Consider the following 16,341-nt stretch of genomic DNA (forward strand, 5'->3'; position numbering starts at 1 on the left):
TGAAGCTAATTGAAGTTACAGTGGAGCTGATCGAGGATATCAGATCTTGCCTTTCTAAAGTGGCAGAAGAGACAACCAAAACCTTATCTCATTGAAGCGATAGAAGAGCTTATTGAAGTTGTAGATCTTATCTTTCTGAAGTTACAGTGAAGCGGATCGAAGCCACAAATCTCATATCCTTGAAGTTACATTGGAACAGATTGAAGCTACAAGGCATATCTCCGAATTTGCAGTGGATTGAACCAAAGCTACAAGATGCGGTGGACTGAAAAGGGACTAACTAAACAAGAAGAGTTCCAAAGCAAGTCAAGACCTAGCAAGACCGGGCAAGTTTGGTCTTCCTTGAAAGTCTTTGCTCTATTATCGTTGCACGACAATGAGCAAAGAGGGGCAGCTGTAGAAGCCCAAATTGCCCGGGCCCGATTATATCAAAACCCAACCAAACCTCTAAACTCACTAAAACCCTTAACCCATGACCCATTTACATCTATCCAAACCCATTACAAAACCCAAATATTAAACCCAATTCAAAAGCCCATTAAGCCCTCCCAAAAAAAAAACCTAACCCCCAAAAAAAGAAAAAACCTAACCCCCCAAAAAAAAAGAAAACCTAACCCCAAAAAAAAACCAAGAAACTTTAGCCACCTAGCCACTTTCCCACTTGCCCCATTTTTCCTCCCATTTTTGATATCCATTGTCTACCACCACCACCTACAAAATAGAAAAAGAAATAATGGAAAATCATGTAAAAGATGGCTATAAAAAGCCATTCAAAAATCATGTAAGGGAGGAGGGAATTTTGATCAATACAAAGAATTTATCTTCAAAAATACCTAAAGGTGATTTTATCTTCTTTATTTTACTCTTTTTTATTTTATTTTTTATTTTTTTCCTTTTTGGATCTATTAATCTATATATATACATCATAATAAAAGATATAATAAAAATATATATACAAAACAAATATTAAAAAAAATTACCTTTTCCGGCCACCATGTGCGGTGGCCGGCGCCGGTGACGGACGGCGGCCGACGGTCGGCCGGGGACCGACCCCTGGCCGGATTTACCTTCCCCCTCCCTTCTCTCTTCCCTCTCTCTTCTTTTTCATTTATTTTTCGTATTTACCTTGGATTTCATATTATTTTGCTATTTAATTTAGCTTTAAATATTAATCATGTTATATATGAAATATTGTTATCACTATTATTTTTATATATTGTTATTATTATATTATATTTAGCTATATATATATTTTCTTTATGTTCCGTTTCTTACTATTATATGCATATATATCTATTATTATATTTATTATTAATATTGTTAGCACTAGTACTTTTACTTAATGTGTATGTAGATATACATGTACATATTAATAGTTTTTATCATATGTATATATTGTATATATTATATTTATATTATATATATTCTTAATGGTATTAGTTGTATACTTCTTGTATATTTCTATGTATATACTTTATATTGTCTCATGTACATACTCCGAAATACTATTATACATATACGTATTTTTAATACCATATTGAGTATATATTATTGTATTTATTTTTATTCCGATTATACTTATTATTAATGTTAGTACGTATATTTCACCATAAGTGTATATATACCTTTTTGTGTATATAATATTATTTTCGTATATTTAATTATTATTCTAAAAAAGGGTTATAATATGTACATATTTATGAAGTATTATTAATAGTATTATTTTTAAACATCATTGTTATTTCTAATATATATTATGTACATTTTTTATTTCTATTTTGTTTTTTTATTTGTCAATATTAATTATTATTATTCTAATATTTTGATATTTTAATATTTTATATTATTCACATCACTATTCGCATTTTTTACAATAATATTCTTACATTTTTACTATCATTTTAGAAACTTTTTACATTTTAATTTTAAGAATAAGGCAATGTACCGATTTTAACATTAAGTCATCGATTTCATCGCTATGTTGGGTGAAATTTGTCGGCTTGTGTTAAAAAACGGGACACCCTTTCTAAAAAATCGAAAACTAAAAATTCTCATTTTTCAATCGGATCACGATTAAATATTATATTGAACTCGTATTTTGAAAATCAAGTCAACACATGTTTATGAGATACCAATTTTGGACGTCGCGAGGGTGCTAATACCTTCCTCGCGGTAACTGACTCCCGAACCCCAATTTTTCTCTGGACTTTCACGTAGACCTAAATTCGGCCTTCTTTTTGTTTTAAAATAATTTTATTAGGTATCCGATCACACCTATAAAAAAGGATCGGTGGCAACTCCCTTTTTCAAATAAAATCGAGATTCAGTTTTCAAATTTTCAATAATTACTTCGACTAGCGCCCGTGCCCAATTTTTAGGTCGCTACACTAATTATAACATACTCTCTACTACCAAACCAACAAGCTCATTTTAACATTAAAACGCGAAAACAAACCCAATTGCTCAACCTACTCACTGACCCTAACTACAAACTCCAAAACTTCTGACCCTAAATATCAGGGTGTTACATAGATTATAAACATTATATGTGTACAAACAATGTGGATGAACCAATTTGTGTAATAACATTGAAATGTACAAAATATTAAAATAAAATAATGTCTTACTTGACCCTCCAACTTTACAATAAAGTCATTTTATCTCCCCATTTAATTTTTCATCTCTTTTAGTATTTAAACCTGCATTGTTTGTCAAATCACCCCAAAATAGATGGAAAAGATAACATTTGTTAGAGTAAGCAATTAATTAATTTTTAAAAATTTAAAAATATTTTTTAATGTTTATACTTTTTAAATAATTTAATTTTTTTATGTTTTTTTATATTTAAAAAATTAATTAATTGCTAATGTGGCAATCCACATTTATGTCACGTCAGCAAAGTTAACCAATATTAACTTTTTAACTATTTTGGAGTGATTTGATAAATAGTGGAAGTTTAAGAACTAAAAAAGGTAAAAAAATTAACTGAATGGATCAAATGACTTTTTTTTTCGTAAATTTGGTGGGCCAAATATATCATTAAGCCATAAAATAAAATTTTGGTTGAAATATTAAAGAAAAGAATTTATAGACGATGGTGATATGTGTTTGAATCTTAAAATAGGCAAATTTTATATTGGTGTTCTTTAAATTGTATAAAGATTAAAATACCCTTACAAGAATATACTTATTTCAAATATGTAAGATTAGTTTAGTAATTTTTCAACCTAGTTAGTGGTCTAAATAATAATAATACATAAGTTTTTATTTAGGGTCTTTTTGATTCACTAAAAACTGTTTCCGGAAAATGATTTCCAAAAAATTGTAAGATTTTTTGGAAAACGATATGATTTTAAAGTGTTTGGTTGATTTTACGTAAAATATTTCACTGTTTGATAAATTTTCCTGAACTCATTTTCTGAAAATTTAATTTAATGAAACAAATACAATATAAATATTTTAATGACAGAAAAATATTATTTTATTAGTTAATTTAAATAATAAATTTAAGTATTAAATATAAATCAACAAATAACATTAGTTTGAAAAGCTTTTTTCTATGGAAACAAATATTTTTCTTCTAAAAAAATTTTGATTGTGAATATAGCTCTTTTTAATAACAATAGAGGTAGAATCTATGAAGTAATAGTTACATACCACTCCTTGAATTTGCAAGATAATCAATGCCCCATATAAAATTAGGTTGTACTAATATTTATTAAAACATGGCATTATATGAGCCAAAAATGCTATTATTTCCTAGGCTCAAAGTTGACCGATCACTTAAGATATACTAGAAAGGATTCACGTTATCATTTTCCCTTTTTCAATAAGAGAATGATAAATTAAATTTTTTCTTCTGATTTTTATTATAATTAGTTGGATTTGAATATTTTTCTGTAGGAAAAATTTGATTTGTTATCCTCCTAAAGAAAAGTTATAGGGATGACGTGGAATCATAATTTCATACAATCCTTTTTTCAAAGATATACAAACAAGTTAGTTGGGTACAACACCAAGTATTCAAGCACTTCAAACAATCATGAATCAAATTGTAAACAAGATTAAATAAAATTTGTTCAATATACCTTGCAATAAAATATAATTTAAATGATATAGCATCACATTAAATCCAGTAACAAGAGGAAAATTTCCAAAATAGGATGAAAATGGCTGAAAAATACCATCCTCTCCAAAACTAATGAGTGCATCAATTTGGGAAGAGCATTGGCTGCACAATTTCTAACATAAAAAGGTGGATCTCTAGCACACTTGCTCACTGCCACGGAAAGAAGAGGTGCAATAACATGCAAATGAATTCCCATTATAGTACAAAGTGCCTATGTTCATAGCAATGGATTGGGATCCCCCAAATCCTTTTGGAAACAATTACTTGAAAGCAATGCTACATTCGGATGCCTAGAAAGGTAAAGAAAAGAAATTATTGGGAACATGTTCCATGGTTACAATCCAGTCCTCCCTTATTTTGAACTAATGAGAAAAATGTAGTACGGAATTCAACAAGTTGATTTACATTATGGAGCATGAAAAGATATTTTCGTTGCTAAAAATTTGATTGGGACAAATATTTTGTGCGGAATATTGTGGAGGGTAATTTAACACTACAATCTTTTCTTCCTCCCCCTTTTTGTTGCTGTTTGTCTTTTTATCCTTGGATTCCACTGCCACAACTTCAACATGTTTTCCCAGTCGTCGCCTTATGGTTTCAGCAATATTTGATGCATCCAAACTTCCTGTAATCCTCACCATCGACTTCTTCATATCTGCTTCCACGTTTAAAATCCCTAATAATCATCAACATTAATTATATTTTCTTATTTATTGACTTCCTCTTATTATATATTCATAGACACAAATCTAAATAATACTTTATATATATATATATATTTTTTTTTATGTAAGATTTATTCAGGTTCCGACTATTTACTTGTTTTAGTAGGCTCGACTCGTAAGAGTATGAGTCTTTCAAATACGGTTTGACTTTATTTGACTCAAATTACTATTTAATAATAAGGAATTTTTTAATTAAATTAATTATCAATTAGAGGTGTTTATGGGCTTGGCCAGACCCAATTAAATGTTAGGCCCATTTGCTAGGTTCGGTCTGAAAAATAGGCCTAAAATTTTGTCCAAGTTTGGTTCGGATACAAATACTAAAACCTAGCTCTGGCCTACCCGTATTATTTTTTTATATTTTTTATATAATTTTTTTAAAAAATATAATACATCAAAAATACTAAAAACATTAAAATAAATGTTTCACAACAAATTGAAAATAAATTAAAAAAATATGTATACCTAAATAATACTAAGATAGATGCAACTTAACAAGCAAATGCCTCTAAAATAGTAACAAGCAAATGCCTCTAAAATAAAAATTATACAATATTCAAACAATAACAACAAAATAATAACAACATAATAGTGAAAAAAAATAGCATGATTTCTTTTTCATATTCTAGTCGGGCCAAAGGCATGGCCGAAAAAACCTTACTCGAAACCCAGCCTATTTTCTAAATGAGCCTTATATTTTTCCCAAGCTCATTTTTTAGATATATATTTTACAAAAACCCTTTCACTTTTTTGGCGGGTAAGATCATAGACAAATCTAAATACAATGGATGGTTGAACTTAAATAAAAAAATAATAACTTAATATTTAGGGTTGATGATTAAACACTCAAATTTTCACAATGTTTGAATTTTTAAAAAAAAGTACATTTTTGGATAATTAAAATTGTAAATTAAAAGAGAAAAAGAGTTTACCTTTCATTTTCTCTATACATTTCTTAATATCATTTGCGCAACCTTCACAGTGTATGTTGATTTGAAGCTAATCTGTACAAAAATAAAGTATTCAATTCTTTTTAAAATATACTACATTATCACGCATTCTTTTAAATATCAAGTAAGTTGTTAAAATTCTAAAAGTGCGGTCAATATAATTTTGAGAATATTTTTATCAGTTTATATATAATTTAGGGGAAAATGTGTATACATAATCAGAATTGAACTAAAAATCTCGACATCTTTAATACTTTAATTTTAACTCATATCTAATTTTTATATATATTTCACGCACATCGTAAATGTACCATGATTTAGTAATTATTAAAAAAGTATATATATTTTCCTACTAAAATGATAAATGTTGAAGTTTAAAATTATAATGTATTAAATATGAGATTTTATTGATTTTTATATGAAAATATGAACAAAAACACCCTCATTATAATATTTTTTTTATAATTTTTCAAATGAGTTAACAAATATAATTACTAATATTACTAGGTTTGAATTTTTTACAATTTTATTAATAGAGTAAATTTAGTGTAATTATGAATTTGATTAATTTTATATTTAATTTACTAAATACAGTCCCATAAATATGATTTAATTTGGGTTTTAAGGTTAATTTGATAAAAGTTAATTGCTCATATTATTAGCTAATTATAAATTTTCATCAAATATCAAAATATATAAATTTTTGTCAAATATATGTACTAAATTAAACCAAAAAATAACACGCATACTACATAAAAAAATGTCAAATTCAAATACCAAATTATATATTAAGCTAATAATTAAATATAGATATGTGTATATGTTTGTATAAATAAAAGTAATTTCTTAAACACCTAAAACCTCATTTGATTCGATAAATTAAACTCGATTTGATAACAAAATTTAAATTATTAAAACTCATTTCATCCAATTCAACATGAAATTAGAAGAAATTATCAAATAGAAAAGTAAATAAAGGGATGATTACCTCTTGTTTCCTTGGTAGCTCTTGTACTTTGTGATCATTAGGTATAATTTTTGGTTTGGGAGAAATAAGCTCAACATTTGTACTGTATTTCTTCTTAATTCTTTCCAAGGCCTTCAATGGATCAGCCTTTTGTCCCTTCACTACCACTCTATTACTTTTCATATCTGTCTTCACTTCTTCAATCCCTAATCAAATTAACAAAACCCCAAACATTAAATTTGACTGTAAATTCAAACCATGTTTAATTACAAAAAAAAAAGGGAAAAAAAACCTTAAAATTTTTGTAGTGAAATTTTTCTAACCTTCAAAACCTTTCAAGCAATTGATAACCTTTGAAACACATCCTTCACAATGCATGTAAATTTTCAACACAATTTCTTCTTCTACAATTTGCTCTTTATTTCCCATGTTTTGTTCATTTCCCCCTTAATTAAAGAGAAAAAAAGTTAAAAAAAAAAAACTAATACTAATGCTTGATGGAGTAATCCTCATAAACTTTGACTACATGAGTTAAAGGTATATAGTAGAGTGAGGTATGAATAGGATATTGTTTGCTTTAATATGAAACTTTTAATAAATATAAAAATAATATGTTTAATTCACAATTTGTATCGATGTTTAATATTTGGATACTTTTTTTTTTACTCAATCTGATATCTATATGTGAACAATAACATTTGTATTTTAGGAATAATAGAACAAAATAGAAAGAAGGAATGGATGGATGGATGTCAATTACGGCTTAATTACTTTATATATGCGTTACGAGATCACAATGAAAATTGCTCTTAAATGCATCATTATTTCTTTACCATCTATGTTCAAAACTTAGCAAATTGCCCCAAGTGTTCACTATTTTTCTTTTTTTGCTTCATTAATTACTATCAAAATATATATTAACTCAAAAAACACACCTGTATATTAATTTGAATTTTAAAAATTTCATGTAAATATAACAATATTTAAAATAAATTTTAGTTGTTTATTTTCTAATTCATTTAGTGACCAAGGCATACAAAATACTTAATGTGTTTCTTAATCAAATGTTTGAGTTGTTCGTCAAGTATTTCCAAGTGTTTTTAAGGTTTACAAGACAATTTAGTAACCAAGTCTTGAGACTCGGATTGTAAGTCCTCAAAACTCACCTGGAAGACCAAGTACTGGGACTTAGTTTGTAAGTCTTAAGAGTTGGCCTATAAGTTTCAAGACCTAGCCTTATAATGGCTATAAGTAGCTACTTATTTACTTATTTTGGTAAAAAATTTGGAGAATTTCAAATTTTGTGAGTAATTTCAAAAGGGATTTTAGTGCCTTAATTTCCCTTTTCAAATTCCACCTGAAGAGTTTTTTTTTTCTTTTCAAAGTTCCTTATAATTTTATTTTATTTAATATACATGGTCCCACTATAAGATAAATGAAAAGATGAAAATGTGCACGTGTATATAATTGCAACAAGTAATAAAGTGACAAGTAAATTTCGAGTTATTGTATCCATAGGACTGTGAAAGAAAATATTTATGAAATGCAATTTAAGACAATTTGGTGAATGAAAATATTTGATTTTGAGGAATTGATTAAAACTTCAAATTTAACTAAGTAAAATAAAATAAAATAAAAATAAAACTTTCAAAACACGATTTCAAAAGATGGGTTTAAATCAAGATGGCATAATTGTGTTGGATCAATCACATTCTTTAGCTTAGAATGACTAAACTCATGCTCATATTGTTACAAATAATTTCATGACAATTTGGTAATTTGTTAGCTAATGCACATATATACTTATTAAATTAACCAATCTCTTGAACATTTTCCAATGCCAACTCAAACAATTAATCAATCTTCATAAGCATATAAAAGTTTAAGTGAAGTAACAAAATTTAAGTCATTTTAATTAAATCAAGAATAACAACACAATAAATATTCATCATCATGCTCATAACATAAACAAGAAAATCTAAAGAGAAGGGAACTAGAAAGTAATCCTGCTGTTTCTCTTTAGCCAAACTAATACGCTCCCTTTCTTCTTTGTTCGTTCTGTTGACCGAGGTATATATGAACACTTCAAATGTTACTAAACAAAGGTGGATGGCGGCTCTTTTTCAAGACGGGAAATCAGCAATCAAATGGACTAGGGAAATGGGAAAACAAAGGAAAATGGAAGAGAGGAAAGAAGAGATGTGTGGGAAATGAAGGTGTGATGAATGAAGTAGAAAAAGGGGTATTTATAGGTAAGAGTGGCTGCTAACAATAGAAAATAATTAGCAACCATGCACTTTCTCTTGGCGGGCCAGGAGCAAGTTTGAATAATTCAAACTTTGTTAAATTTAGTTTGGGGCAAATATTCAAAAGCACAAAAAATTGAGGGTTTGAGTGGAGTTTAAGGAAGCTTTGAGGGCTGTTTTGCAAGTAATCAAATAAGCTAAATAAGTTGATTGGGTCAGCTTGTTGGGACAGTTTTGGGCTGTCAATTTGATTGTTGGATTAGTCTTCAATGCTTAGCACACTGGGCCACTTTCTCCTTTAGGCTTTATATTAATTTTTAACCTAAATTAAGTTGGATAAAAATTAAATATAAAGTATATAAAATGATCATCATTTGGGCCATTCTTGGCTGGAAAAATATTCAGTCTTGCTCTTGGTTCACTTTATGTAAAAGTTTCTCCAAGGTTCAAGCCTTTCGAGGTGTCTGTCGAGCCAATTTTCATCTTTTGTGCAGAACTGTCGAAAATAAACCAATTTTGTGAAAATTTATTATAAAATAATTAAAATTCAATATGTTCATAATTTAAGTGCAAATTAATTATTTTATAATTAAAGTATGAATTTCGACAAAATTTACTAGGAAATTGCATGAATTAGAGCTCAAAATGTGCTGAAAAAGTCCATATATTTTTGTGTTTCCACACACCTAAACTTAATTTATTGCTCATCCCTAGTAATGCACAAATTTAAAAGAGGAATGTAGGAGCCCAAATTAGCCCAACAACCCATTACAATCCATTTCTATAACCCAAACCCCAATCATTAAACTAACCCTTTTACAACCAGACCCAAAACCCAAACTAAACCTACCGAGCCCACCTAAGCTAGCCCAACTGAAACCCTAGCCCATTTTCGGCTCCCCACTTGCCTTCTGCCCCCAACCACTCCACTGGACACCAGCCACCTACCTTTCGGCCACTTGCCTCTGCCACCTGCCCCAGGGTCACGTCCACCGCCCTCTGCACCTGCAAGAAATTAGAAGGAAGAGACAAAAACTAATAGAAAAACAATACAGTGGCTATAAAAGTCGATGGAAAAAGCTTTGTAACTCTCTCGCTCAGCAATTAAAACAGAGATAAAAAAAGAAAGTATTCAATTTTTGATTCTATCAATATTCACATGCAAGAATAGCATCAAATAAAAGCAAAAATATCAAAGATCGGAGACCCAAAAGCGCAGAAAACATAAGGTGATTCTTTTTCATTTTAGCTTCTGTTTCGGATTCATATTCTCGAACATATAAATCAAAGAAAAATATTACAAATATAACAAATATAAAAGATAAAATACTAAGAAAATAAAAAAATAGAAGTTTTTACGGTGGCCGGTGCCGGTGCCGGCGCCGGCGACGGTCCGGCGATTTGACCGGTGACCGGCCCATGGTCAGATTCCCTCCCCCTTCCCCTCTTCTCTCCTTTTTTTTCTTTTTTTTTCTTACCCCGGTTTCAAATGAAATATAAATTTTTTTTGGCTTTTAAGGGACCAAAACGGTGCGTTTTGGTCCCCCTTGGTTAAAATGAAAAACGACGTCGTTTTGGTTACCGACCCGCTCCAATTAGGATCTGCGTGTTTTTTTAAAACGGAAGGGCAATTTCCGCATTTAGCCCTTCCGATTTTTCATGCATTTTCAATTAGGTTTTTCTTGCTTTTAATTCGGCCCTGAATGCTATCGAGCTTTTCAATTTAGTCCCTGGCCATGCGCATCGTTTTGAATGCTTCAGGCAAATTGCCCTTTTGGCCCCCCACAGTTTCATGCGCGTTCTAATAAGTCCTTTCCTCCTTATTTTCTTTTAAATTAGACCCAAAATTTAGTTCCCCAATTCAATTTAGTCCCTTTTTTACCTTTTTCTCGTTATTCTACTTAATATTATTATTATTATTATTATTATTATTATCTTTAATACATATATGAATATATTTAGGTAATATTATTAATAATTATTTTTAGTTCTAATGTGTCTATATTATGTATTATATTATGTATATATATTTTTTATACATTGTGTATACTTTAAATATTATATCTTATCTATTATTATGCATATTTTTAGTATATATATATATATTTGTGAAGCATTATCAATAGTTTTCTTTATTATTATTATTTTTAATATGTATATATTGTGTATATATTTTAATACTACATTATATATATTTTTATATTATGCATATATTTCAAATATTATATATTAAGTATTTCTAATATCCTTATTATTTACACACATATACGTATGTATCTATGTAGCATATTAATAAATTCATTTTGTATTGTTATCATATATTATGTATATGTATATATCATATATGTGTTATATGTATTATGTATATATATTTTCAATATTATTAGTTATATTTTTATTATACTATTCCATGTACATATTTCTATATTCATCTCATATATTATATAGGTATACATTATGTATGTATTTTAGTATCACTAGGTATACACCTTTATCAAATGTACGTATATAAATCTTTTAATGATGTATTTTTATTGCTATGTACGTATTGTAACACGCGTATGTATATCTTTTTAATTAATTGTATATATTTCTTTTACTATTTCATGTATATGCTTTTAAATACCATAATTTTTATATTATTTGGTACTATCTAATGTATATATTTTATCCTTACTATCATGAATATGAGTATGTGTTTTATTTATGTATACATCTTTAATACATCTAGGTATATGTTTATTATTAGTAGATGTTTTCAACATTATTATTATGTATGTATATATTATGTAAATATTTTAACATTATATTGTATATGCATTTTTATATATTATGTATATGTATATACCTTTTAATAGCGTTTTTTTCATATATCATGTGTATATTGCGAATATTATATATAGTATATTTCTAATACTATTGCTATTTATATATATATATTACGTACATATTCTTAATATCATTATTACGTATATACATTCACCGTTTCCATTTCATGTTTAATTCTCGTATTACGTTTAATATCGCATACATCTTTATTGTTTGTAATATTATTGACACATTTATATTTGCTTCAATATACTTCTAGATCTGTCTTCTATTTATTTTTAGTTATTAATTTGCTTTGCATTATTTCGAAAATCTTATTCTTGTTTTTAATAAGTAAGGCAATCTATCGATTTAACATTAAGCCATAGATTTCATCGCTATGTTGGATGGAATTTTTCGGCTCGTGTTAAAGACGGAACCCCCTTCTAAAAAATCGAAAAAAACTAAAATTTCTTGTATTTTCAACGGATCACGATTAAATCTTACATTGAACTCGTATTTTTGCAAATCAAGACAACGCGTGTTTAACAAGATACCAATTTTGGACGTCGCGAGGGTGCTAATACCTTTCTCGCGCGTAACCGACTCTTGAACCCTATTTTTCTCTGAATTTTCACGTAGACCCCAAATTTGGCCTTCACTTTTTCAAGAATAAGTTTTCTTTTCAAAAAAGACGATTTATTAGGTGTCCGATCACACCTAGAAAAAGATCGGTGGCGACTCCCACTTTATTTCAAAATTAAACTTCAGTTTTCAAGTTTTTACTAAATCGCCACAATTAGCGACCGAAAGCCAAATTTTTACATCGCTACAGCTGGCGACTCCACTGAGGACCCCTTTTTTGAGAGTCCTGTCTGGAATTAAACTCGCGTTGTCAAAATTTTCAAAGTTCCTTGTTCAAATTAACATTTAGTCGTGATCCTCAAATTTTTGTTTTCAAAAAGTCACGCATTCGCGTTATGTTGTAAATGTTCTTCTAACTCGTTTTGTCCTTTTGTTTTTCAGCTTTAAGTTTTATGGTTTTAGTTTAGTAGTTTTTTAAATAAAATGAAAGGTTTGTGAGTTTCTCCCCACACATCGTGCACGTGCATCTTTGCATAACATGAGCTCTATACCCGGGCTTCGTCCGTTTAAGTGAAAGTAAACGCTATGCCTTCGTGAGTTAACTCATCCCTCCGCACAGGCTAGTGAATACTTTCGGATTACATATGACTTATGCTTTCGTAAGTTAACTTGTCCCTCCACATAGGCATAAGTAAATGTAATCCCTCGAATTGAACTCGTGAGCCTGTGATAGGCTATGACCGAGGCTTCGTACTAATCTTAGTAGATGACAGTACGGACAATTTGAGTACCTGTGTAGAACCGAAACCGCATATAGTGAACCGTACGAGCCACCTAATTAGAGTTATGCCGAACCTCCGTCCGTTAATAGTCACCAAAATAAGTACATGGGAGAAACGCCTCTTCCCTTTTATTTCTTTGACATTTACACTTTCTATTTTGATTTTCCGTAATTCATATTTGTTAACTAACCAAGATATTTGTCTGTGTTCTTATTTTGCATCATGCATTATAGGCATCATATTAAGAAGGTGTTGACTAGAGATTGATTGCCAAAAAACAGGTTTCTAATGGAAGAGTCAATTATACAAACAACCGAGAAGAATACCGTGGTTCGGGACTGGTCTCTAAAAACTCAGAAAGAAAAAGGGGATAGTCTAGTGGAGGGATATATTGCCAATCTGCCCAAGCACGTAACTGTGAATGTTCACCAGAATTACCTTGAAAATTTGGTTCGGGTTTGGAATCAATGGGACTCAGACACTAGGGGTATCTTCACTAAAAGATATGGGGACATAGCCAACTTGATTGCTGTCAACGTAGACGAACGATTGATCCAAGCCATGGTTAGATTTTGGGATCCGGCTTACCAATGTTTTACCTTCAATCGAGAAGATATGACTCCGACTATAGAGGAGTACGTTGCTTTGCTTCGTGTTGAAAATGCGCAATTCTATGAAGTATATGTGAAGGAGCCTAAGCCGATGACCTTCAAGAAAAAGTTAGTGAGATTGACAGACATGATTGACGCATGGGCCGAAAAACAGATAAAGAAGAAGAATGAAACCATTTGCATTCCATGGTCTTCCCTACGAGATTTGGTTCTGAACCATCCTGACATGTTGAAAAGGGTAAATCTATTCGCTTTGGCCATTTACGGTTTGATCATCTTCTCGAAAGTCCTTGGACACATAGAAGTTGCGGTGGTGGATTTCTTCGAAAGATTAAAACAAGGAATCAACCCTGTCCCGACTATCTTAGCCAAGACCTTCAGATCCCTGAGTAGTTGTCGGAGGAAAAGGGAAGGACGATTTATTGGATGCGTGCAGTTGCTCAATGTTTGGATCTTGAGTCACTTTTGGAAAGTAGAGCGCACACCGTTTCATATGTTTTCAAAAACATTTGCCCCGTTGGAAGCTTATCTCAAGAAAGAATGGCTAAAGGAAGTCACTGAACAACATTGGGTCTCAGTTTTCCAGAACCTTCACGCTGAGGATATAACGTGGAGAGCACCGTGGATACGCCCTTTGGTTCTGCTATACAAAGTCGAAGATCAAGACTGGGTGCCACTACTCGGATTATGGGGAGGAGTTGGATATGCCCCGCTATTAGTCCAAAGGCAATTTTCTTCGCGACAATTCATACCCGCCACTGGAGGATTAGCACAATCCGAGTTTGCTTTTGCGGGCGAGGGATATATGTTATAGATCAAGCGTTAAACCAACCAGAAGACAACCGTGGAAAATGAAATATTGTATGATTGACCTTTGTTGTTGAGTTTATTTCTATTTTACCAAGTAAGTTCATATGCTATCAATATTGTTTAAATCTTCTTTGTCTTTGTTTTTTCATTGTATAATTGGAAAATTGGTAAGTCAAATTTGGTTGATGAGTATAATAAGGAGATATCAAATTATGATTGGTATGTGAAGTCTAAGGTCTTAAGCCTCGTGTATGTAAGCAAGTTCCAAGGCCATGGGTATATGCAAAATAAGACAATCCGCTAGAATTGTTCTCTAAGCTTCGTGACAAGGTTCCTCATTGAAATTCTCCATACGGTAGTCCACAGAACAATTTGCGTATATGAATCTGCTTATACATAAATATGACAGTCTGTCGATATAAATGAATAGGTAAGAGGTTATAAAGTGAATGTGTCCCGATGAACTTAGAAAAAGACTCATACACATGGTTACAAGTTATTTCCTGATCATCATGAGATCCAACATTTGTTTTAGACTCGAAGATACATGTGACATAGATTTAGCCTAGAGTGGTAACCTTACATGTATATACAGCCCTGGCCAGGCTTTTATTGTGTTGATAAAGGTTTAGCCTGGACGGGTAACCTGACACCTCTATACATTATTAGCTCAGACGAGCCTCTGATATAAAGCATACTTGTGTTTTAAGTTCTTTTACAATGTTTCATTGGTATCATAAAACATGCGAGATGTGAAATTGATGACTTGTGGAATAAGAGAAAATGGAAGATTTAATTGTTAAATTTTTAGTTCGCACCAGTGAAAGGAAAAAAAATTATGAAAGTGTTACTATATCATTTTTTGTACTCAATATACCGTATGTTGATAAAATATACACACTTACCTTATTGACAAATAGTGTTGATTGATAGGTAAACTATGTTTGCATATTAAATTATCACATAATTATTATGTGAGGTAAGTTGATTATTGAATTTGTATGAGCTTACTAAGTATTCTTAATACTTAAGCTTAGGTTGTTTTTATCTTGTAGATTTTGAACATTCAAAGCGTGTCAATTGGATTAGCAAAAAGCTCACGCTATCCGTCCAAAGTTGTGGTAGACTTTTGATTTTGTTTGGATCGATCTAAGTGGCATGTATATAGACGTTGGGTTATTTGTAAACAAATATGTTAAATTTTGAAAGTGATTGCTTTGGACTCTCTTGATGTATGTAAATAAAATGAACTCAGGCTCTGTTATGTTTCGCATTATAAGTTTTGAGGGACCTATTGTAGTATAGAGTATTCGCGGAACAATTTGCCATTTAGGTATATGCAGGAAATTACAAAAAGAGATATTTGCCTTATTTTCTGCAATATTTGTGTCGGTGGGATAATTAGCATTTTACCCATCTGCAATTCATTACACAGTTAGACAACTCATGGGATCAGTTCGCCACATATTAGTCCGCGGCATGGTCCACCATGTATGTTGAAGTATGCATATGTTATGTGAGCCTTGTGTGGTAACATCTTGTAACTCAGGTTTAGCGACCTAACCGAGCAAGAGGTGTTACAGTTATTGTGGCTTTAGCACATAGAGAATGAAAGGTAAGAGTTTCAAGCCTTTAGCATTAAAAAAAGAGAAGAAATAAACTTTGGCACTAGTTGAAAATGGTCCATTTGACTAATGGAAAGGTGATCATCATCTTGTTAATGCTCAT

General features: G+C 30.5%; 2 long non-coding RNA genes across 2 annotated transcripts; both read right to left on the reverse strand.

The window, feature by feature from the left end:
• Nucleotides 1–4,224: 4,224 nt before the first annotated feature.
• LOC121229158 (uncharacterized) lies at nt 4,225–8,971 on the reverse strand. The gene is made up of 4 exons (XR_005926789.1): nt 7,095–8,971; nt 6,793–6,977; nt 5,787–5,858; nt 4,225–4,805 (listed from the first exon to the last, which is right to left on the reverse strand). It is a non-coding gene; the product is annotated as an uncharacterized lncRNA (long non-coding RNA).
• Nucleotides 8,972–9,682: 711 nt separating this feature from the next.
• Nucleotides 9,683–10,948, reverse strand: LOC107959932 (uncharacterized). The gene is made up of 2 exons (XR_001701017.2): nt 10,377–10,948; nt 9,683–10,022 (listed from the first exon to the last, which is right to left on the reverse strand). It is a non-coding gene; the product is annotated as an uncharacterized lncRNA (long non-coding RNA).
• Between the last annotated feature and the right edge of the window lie 5,393 nt (nt 10,949–16,341).

The sequence above is a fragment of the Gossypium hirsutum genome, chromosome A05, assembly GCF_007990345.1.
Source record: "Gossypium hirsutum isolate 1008001.06 chromosome A05, Gossypium_hirsutum_v2.1, whole genome shotgun sequence".
Lineage (NCBI taxonomy): Eukaryota > Viridiplantae > Streptophyta > Magnoliopsida > Malvales > Malvaceae > Gossypium > Gossypium hirsutum.